Here is an 8,417-nt window from a genome sequence, read left to right as displayed (position 1 = left end):
AAGCCCCCTCCGTGGTGCGGAGCAGCCTGGCTGCGTCCAGAGTGTGAGCGGAGCCTGACGAGCACGTGCTTACTCCTTATACGCCCGACACCCTGTATACTGAACACGGGGACACTCAATCCTCCACTCAAGGTAGTTATGTTCTATAAAGTCATTGGCACTGAATCAGCAAACCCTGAGCCATTGAGGCTGGGAGAAACACACGGTCAGGTGCCCGAGTGCCTCCTACCAAATATTCAATGTTCAATACATGACCTTGGGGGCACCTGGGGGGCTCAGTGGGTGAAGCAACTGCCTTCGGCTCAGGTCATGACCTCAGGGTCCTGGGATGGAGCCCAGCATCGGGGCTCCCTGCTCTGGAGGGAGCCTGCTTCTCCCTCTGCCTATGTCTCTGCCTCTCTCTCTTGGTCTCCCATGAATAAATAAACAAAATCTTTAAAAAAAAAAATTCTAGCGCGGATTTAGGTGGATTTGCAAATAGGGATCCACGAGTAATGAGGATCGGTTGTATATTCATCGTAGGTGTTGCGTATTCATTAATGTGTTTTGGAGACAGTGTGATACATACACACAAATACCCCCAGCTGTCGCTTTGGGGTCCAGGGGCCCAGCCCCTCTGAGCGACCACAGCACAATCTGAACCTCCGCGGGTCACCTGGAGCCGGGGTGTTGCCGTAAGAGCATATGCATCGGATCTCCAAAATACAGACACTGCGCTTACGTTCTAGATCTCTGCACGGAGCTCACTTCCCAGCTGTGTGACCTTGAGCAGGTTACTTATATGTTCTGTGCCTAATTTTACCCATGTGCGAAGTGGGGGTATTCACAGCATCGTTTCTTTAGAGGCCCGTCGTGGGTATTCAATGAGTTAATTAATGAGACGGGCCGTCGACAGGGTCAGGCACACAGCGGGTGCTTGGTGAGCATGCAGCCAGTGCTCCCGGGGACATGGAAGTGTCCCCGCCGTCTCACGACACAGTTCTCAGACCCTCCAGGATCCTAGCTGCTGATGCAGGAAGGCCAGGCCCTGCCGAGTCCCCTCCCCAGGGCTCCTCCTCTGACTCTGGCTGCGGCGCGGTGGTCCCAGTGGGCTGTGCTCCTGTCTCGGGCTGGCAGGCTGCTGCTGCCACCTCCTCAGGAAGGCCCTGGCCAGAAGCGTCCTAGTGAAAGGGGACTGTGTCAGCCCACCGTCCTCCCCTTTGCACAGCCACCTGCCCCTTGCCCAAGGCTTGTCTGCATCAGTGTGAAGAGTTGTGGGAGGCTTCCGGGGCACTCCGGGGACTTTCCTGAGCGTGCCTGAGCCCAGATGGACTGTGGTCCACAGCCCCTGAAGGAGCCTGATCCCTGCTCCGGCCCAGCCAGGCTCCCTGGGCAGCTCAGACACGGGTGTGCTGACACCAGGGCTCCCGGGCCGGGCCGGGTGACCAGCTTTCCACAAGGTCCCGTGGTGGCCTGTAATCCAAAGACAGCACAGAGTTCCCTAAGTGCTCCACCTTCATCTGATTCAGTGAGAAATGTGGCTTCGAGGGAAGCACCAACGGTTCTGTACGTCCTTCTGGGCCAGGTGGCTAAGGGGTGTGAGCACCTGCCCCGAGGATGCCCGGCCCTCCCGCGCCCTCTGCTGGCGGTCTGGGCGCAGCCTTGCCCAGCCTTCACCTGCCGGGCGCCCGGGGTGTCGGTGGGTGCCCCCCAGGGCAGCAGGGACGCAGTGCCTGACTCTACTTAGCCCCCTCAGCCCTCCAAAGTCAACAGAGTCAGTTCAACAACGATTGCAAGTTACTAAACTTATCACCGGAATCAGACGGGGCCAGATGCACCGACGCGGGCTTGTCGCGACGTGGACACTTTGCATTCAGCGATGCAGCTCCCTTGTGGCTAGAAGACAGCGTGTGCCTCACGTGGCCTTTCTTCTGTGTGCAAACAGAGGTGGGGGGAGAGGGAGGGAAGGAAGAAGAGGGCAGGGAGAGGGGGGCAGGACAGAGATCCACTCTCTCCTATTGACAGTAATCCCATCAGATCAGGGTCCTACATGTATGACCTTATTTAAGCTTAATTACACCTGTAGAGGGATCCCTGGGTGGCACAGCGGTTTGGCGCCTGCCTTTGGCCCAGGGCGCGATCCTGGAGACCCGGGATCGAATCCCACGTCGGGCTCCCGGTGCATGGAGCCTGCTTCTCCCTCTGCCTGTGTCTCTGCCTCTCTCTCTCTCTCTCTCTGTGACTATCATAAATAAATAAAAAAAAATTACACCTGTAGAGGCCCCCCCTCATGCCCCCACCCACCTGCCCCCTGCACCCCCCACCCCCTGCACGCCCCACCCCTCCACCCCGTCTCCAAATACCATCAACCCGAGGGTCATGGCTTCTGCATGTGGACTCGGGGGTCGTACCTCAGCATCAGGAATCAGCTCACCACCTTTGCACACTAACTAGTAACACTGGTAATGGTCACAGTTAAAATCTTGAAGGTTTTTAATTTTTTTTAACTTAGCTCTATTGAGGTAAAATTCAATATAATAAAATTTTCCTGCTTTAAGTGCATTGGTTCGTTGAGTCTTGAGAAAAGTCTGCAGTCACGGAAACAGGACCCCAAGGAAGAAGCAGACCTTCTGTCCTGCCACCAGCGCCCTCCTCCCACCTCCAGCCCCCAGAGCCCGGTGATCCGCTTTCTGTCACTACAGTTTATGACTCTTCCGGAATTTCATGCCAGTTAATCCAACAGCGTGGGCCTGGCTTCTTTCACTCAGCACCGGGCTCCCGAGATGCACCAGGTCTGTGCGTGCAAGGGGGGCTCCCCTGCATCCTTGACCGCCCCGCCCCTCCCCTGCACCTGCACCCTCTCTGTCCCCCCATCCCCCCCGTATCCCCCCTGCACCTGTACCCCCTCTCTCCCCCTCCTCCATGCAGGAACATCTGACACCCACAAGGCCCACCAGCTGATGGACGGCCCGCCAGGTTCCCAGTTGTTTGGTGTGAACCAAGTCGTGATGAATAATTACGTATTCATAATATGTATAATACCCTAATACGAATAATTACCCAGGTCTTCGGGTAAATATCTTCCCTCACCGTAAAGGTCGGTGGGTGAGATGTCTGGGTGCATGGAGGTGTCATGCTTCACTCTGTAAGAATCTGACAAACCGTTCTCCAGAATAATCCTCCCGTGTTGCCTCCCCAGCAACATACGAGGATGAGGATTGCAGGTGTTTTGTATCCCCTCCTGCCCTCGGTATCATTTGTTTTTCTTTTCTTTTCTTTTTAAAGATTTTATTCATGAGAGACACACAGAGAGGCAGAGCCACAGGCAGAGGGAGGAGCAGGCTCCGTACAGGGACCCCGACTTGGGACTGGATCCCGGGTCTGCAGGATCAGGCCGTGGGCTGAAGGTGGCGCTAAACCACTGAGCTACCCGGGCTGCCTTCATTTGTTTTGTTTTGTTTTGTTTTTTTAATAAATTAATTTTTATTGGTGTTCAATTTACCAACATACAGAATAACACCCAGTGCTCATCCCGTCAAGTGTCCCCCTCCGTGCCCGTCACCCATTCACCCCCACCCCCGCCCTCCTCCCCTTCCACCACCCCTAGCTCATTTCCCAGAGTTAGGAGTCTTCATGTTCTGTCTCCCTTTCTGATATTTCCCACACATTTCTTCTCCCTTCCCTTATATTCCCTTTCACTATTATTCATAATCCCCAAATGAATGAGAACATACACTGTTTGTCCTTCGTTTTTCAACTGTAGCCAGGCTAGTGTATGCGATACTGTATTTCATTTTAATTTTAATTTCTATTTCCCTAGCAGCTAGTGATAGGGAGTATCTTTTCCTGGGCTTCTCTATCTTTTCCTGGGCTTCTCTTCTCCTTACGTCTTCTCTGCTAGAGCCTCTGCCCCAATTTTTATATCATTTTACTCAGGGCCTTTCTCTTTTTCATACTGAGCCGTCAGGGCTCTTCATCTATTCTGCAAACAATTTCTTTTTTTTTTTTTAGAGATTTATTTATTTATTCATGAGAGACCCAGAGAGAGGCAGAGACACAGGCAGAGGGAGAAGCAGGCTCCCTACAGGGAGTCTGACACAGAACTCGATCCTGGGACCCCGGGGTCATGCGCTGGGCCAGCCACGTGCCCCTTAGCAGTACCTTTCAAAGAGCAGGTGTGTTTCATTTTGCTGAAGCCCACCTTCTTTGTGACTCACACTTTCTGTGTCCCTCGCTTAAAAAAAAAAATCTGCCTAATCCGAGGCCACAAAGATTTTTCTACTATATATTCTTCTAGAAGTCTTATAATTTCAGCACTTGCCATTTGGGATTTACGACAGTTTTCAAGTTAATTTTCCAGTATAAATTAGGACATTCTCCTTTGTCTTTTATTCTTGGAGGTAATCTGCAGCAAGGGGACCATTTTCTGTTTGCAGCTTCTTTAGAATTTCCCTATGAGCAGCTTTAGTAGAATAGGTATGGTTTCTTCTTTAAACGTTTGATAGAATTCCCCAGGGAAGCCATCTGGCCCTGGACTCTTGTGTCTTGGGAGGTTTTTGATGACTGCTTCTATTTCCTCCCTGATTATTGGCCTGTTCAGGTTTTCTATTTCTTCCTGTTCCAGTTTTGGTAATTTGTGGCTTTCCAGAAATGCATCCATTTCTTCTAGATTGCCTAATTTATTGGGGTATAGCTGTTCATAATATGTTTTTAAGATCGTTTGTATTTCCTTGGTGTTGGTAGTGATCTCTCCTTTCTCACTCATGATTTTATTAATTTGAGTCTTCTCTCTCTTCTTGTTAATAAGGCTGGCTAATGGTTTATGTATCTTATTAATTCTTTCAAAGAACCAACACCTGGTTTTGTCGATCTGTTCCACAGTTCTTCTGGTCTTTATTTCATTGAGTCCTGCTCAAATCTCTATTAACTCTCTTCTTCTGCTGGGTGTAGGATCTATTTGCTGTTTTTTCTCTAGCTCCTTTAGGTGTAAGGTTAGCTTTTGTATTTGAGTTCTTTCCAGTTTTTGGAGGGATGCTTGTATTGCGATGTATTTCCCCCTCAGGACTGCTTTTGCTGCATCCCAAAGATTTTGAACGGTTGTATCTTCCTTCTCATTAGTTTCCATGAATCTTTTTAATTCTTCCTTAATTTCCTGGTTGACCCTTTCATCTTTTAGCAGGATGGTCCTTAACCTCCATGTGCTTGAAATCCTTCCAAACTTATTCTGTGATTTACTTCTAATTTCAAGGCATTATGGTCTGAGAATATGCAGGGGATGATCCCAATCTTTTGGTATCAGTTAAGACCTGATTTGTGACCCAGTATGTGGTCTATTCTGGAGAAAGTTCCATGTGCACTTGAGAAGAATGTGTATTCAGTTGTGTTTGGATGTAAAGTTCTGTAGCTATCTGTGAAATCCATCTGGTCCAGAGCATCATTTAAAGCTCTTGTTTCTTTGGAGATGTTGTGCTTAGAAGACCTATCGATTATAGAAAGCGCTACATTGAAGTCACCAAGTATAAGTGTATTATTATCTAAGTATGTCTTAACTTTGCTTATTAATTGATTGATATATTTGGCAGCTCCCACATTTGGGGCATATATATTGATGATTGTTGAGTCCTCTTCTTGGATAGATCCTTTAAGTTCGGAAAGATAGAAAGAGATGGAATATTTCCAAACTCGTTCTATGAGGCCAGCAGCACCTTAATTCCAAAACCAGACAAAGAGCCCACCAAAAAGGAGAATTATAGACCAATATCCCTGATGAACATGGATGCAAAAATTCTCAACAAGATACTAGCCAATAGGATACAACAATACATTAAGAAAATTATTCACCATGACCAAGTAGGATTTATCCCCGGGACACAAGGCTGGTTCAACACTCGTAAAACAATCAATGTGATTCATCATATCAGCAAGAGAAAAACCAAGAACCATATGATCCTCTCATTAGATGCAGAGAAAGCATTTGACAAAATACAGCATCCATTCCTGATCAAAACTCTTCAGAGTGTAGGGATAGAGGGAACTTTCCTCGACATCTTAAAAGCCATCTACGAAAAGCCCACAGCAAATATCATTCTCAATGGGGAAGCACTGGGAGCCTTTCCCCTAAGATCAGGAACACGACAGGAATGTCCTCTCTCACCACTGCTATTCAACATAGTACTGGAAGTCCTAGCCTCAGCAATCAGACAACAAAAATGAATAAAAGGCATTGAAATTGGCAAAGAAGAAGTCAAACTCTCCCTCTTTGCCGATGACATGATACTTTTCGTAGAAAACCCAAAAGCCTCCACCCCAAGATTGCTAGAACTCATACAGCAATTTGGTAGTGTGGCAGGATACAAAATCAATGCCCAGAAGTCAGTGGCATTTCTATACACTAATAATGAGACTGAAGAAAGAAATTAAGGAGTCAATCCCATTTACAATTGTACCCAAAAGCATAAGATACCTAGGAATAAACCTAACCAAAGAGGTAAAGGATCTATACCCTAAAAACTATAGAACACTTCTGAAAGAAATTGAGGAAGACACAAAGAGATGGAAAAATATTCCATGCTCATGGATTGGAAGAATTAATATTGTGAAAATGTCAATGTTACCCAGGGCAATTTACACATTTAATGCAATCCCTATCAAAATACCATGGACTTTCTTCAGAGAGTTGGAACAAATCATCTTAAGATTTGTGTGGAATCAGAAAAGACCCCAAATAGCCAGGGGGATATTAAAAAAGAAAACCATAGCTGGGGGCATCACAATGCCAGATTTCAGGTTGTACTACAAAGCTGTGGTCATCAAGACAGTGTGGTACTGGCACAAAAACAGACACATAGATCAATGGAACAGAATAGAGAACCCAGAAGTGGACCCTGAACTTTATGGTCAACTAATATTCGATAAAGGAGGAAAGACGATCCACTGGAAGAAAGACAGTCTCTTCAATAAATGGTGCTGGGAAAATTGGACATCCACATGCAGAAGAATGAAACTAGACCACTCTCTTGCACCAGACACAAAGATAAACTCAAAATGGGTGAAAAATCTAAATGTGAGACAAGATTCCATCAAAATCCTAGAGGAGAACACAGGCAACACCCTTTTTGAACTTGGCCACGGTAATTTCTTGCAAGATACATCCACGAAGGCAAAAGAAACAAAAGCAAAAATGAACTATTGGGACTTCATCAAGATAAGAAGCTTTTGCACAGCAAAGGATACAGTCAACAAAACTCAAAGACAACCTACAGAATGGGAGAAGATATTTGCAAATAACATATCAGATAAAGGACTAGTTTCCAAGATCTATAAAGAACTTATTAAACTCAACAGCAAAGAAACAAACAATCCAATCATGAAATGGGCAAAAGACATGAAGAGAAATCCCACAGAGGAAGACATAGACATGGCCAACAGGGACATGAGAAAATGCTCCTCATCGCTTGCCTCAGGGAAATACAAATCAGAACCACAATGAGATACCACCTCACCCCAGTGAGAATGGGGAAAATTAACAAGGCAGGAAACAACAAATGTTGGAGAGGATGCGGAGAAAAGGGAACCCTCTTACACTGTTGGTGGGAATGTGAACTGGTGCAGCCACTTTGGAAAACTGTGTGGAGGTTCCTCAAAGAGTTAAAAATAGACCTGCCCTACGACCCAGCAATTGCACTGCTGGAGATTTAGCCCAAAGATTCAGATGCAGTGAAACGCCGGGACACCTGCACCCTGATGTTTCTAGCAGCCACGTCCACAATAGCCAACTGTGCAAGGAGCCTCGGTGTCCATCGACAGATGATGGATAAAGAAGATGTGGTCTCTGTATACGGTGGAACATTCCTCAGCCATTAGAAACGACAAATACCCACCATTTGCTTCGATGTGGATGGAACTGGAGGGTATTATGCTGAGTGAAGTAAGTCAATCGGAGAAGGACAAACATTATACGGTCTCATTCATTTGGGGAATTAAAAAAATAGTGAAAGGGAATAAAGGGGAAAGGAGAAAAAATGAGTGGGAAATATCAGAAAGGGAGACAGAACATGAGAGACTCCTAACTCTGGGAAACGAACTAGGGGTGGTAGAAAGGGAGGTGGGTGGGGGGTGGGGGTGACTGGGTGACGGGCACTGAGGGGGGCACTTGATGGGATGAGCACTGGGTGTTACTCTGTATGTTGGCAAATTGAACACCAATAAAAAATAAATTTATAAAAAAAAAGAATTTCCCTATGAGGCCTCTGGGCATGAAGAATTTCACAGATTTCCTAGTCTCCTGCGGTGTATTTGAGCTCCCTGTCTCTACCGGAGCAACTGTGGTGAGCTGTGCTTTTTCCTAGGGACTTATCCACCTCATCTGGATTTTTCAACTTGCACAGAGTCGCATAACGTTGTGTACAGCAGCTTCATGTAATTTTAAATTATATGTT

This window comes from Nyctereutes procyonoides, unplaced genomic scaffold (genome assembly GCF_905146905.1).
Source record: "Nyctereutes procyonoides isolate TBG_1078 unplaced genomic scaffold, NYPRO_anot_genome, whole genome shotgun sequence".
In the NCBI taxonomy this organism is placed as follows: domain Eukaryota; kingdom Metazoa; phylum Chordata; class Mammalia; order Carnivora; family Canidae; genus Nyctereutes; species Nyctereutes procyonoides.
The sequence above is the reverse complement of the archived record's forward strand: the minus strand, read 5'-3'. Positions refer to the sequence as shown.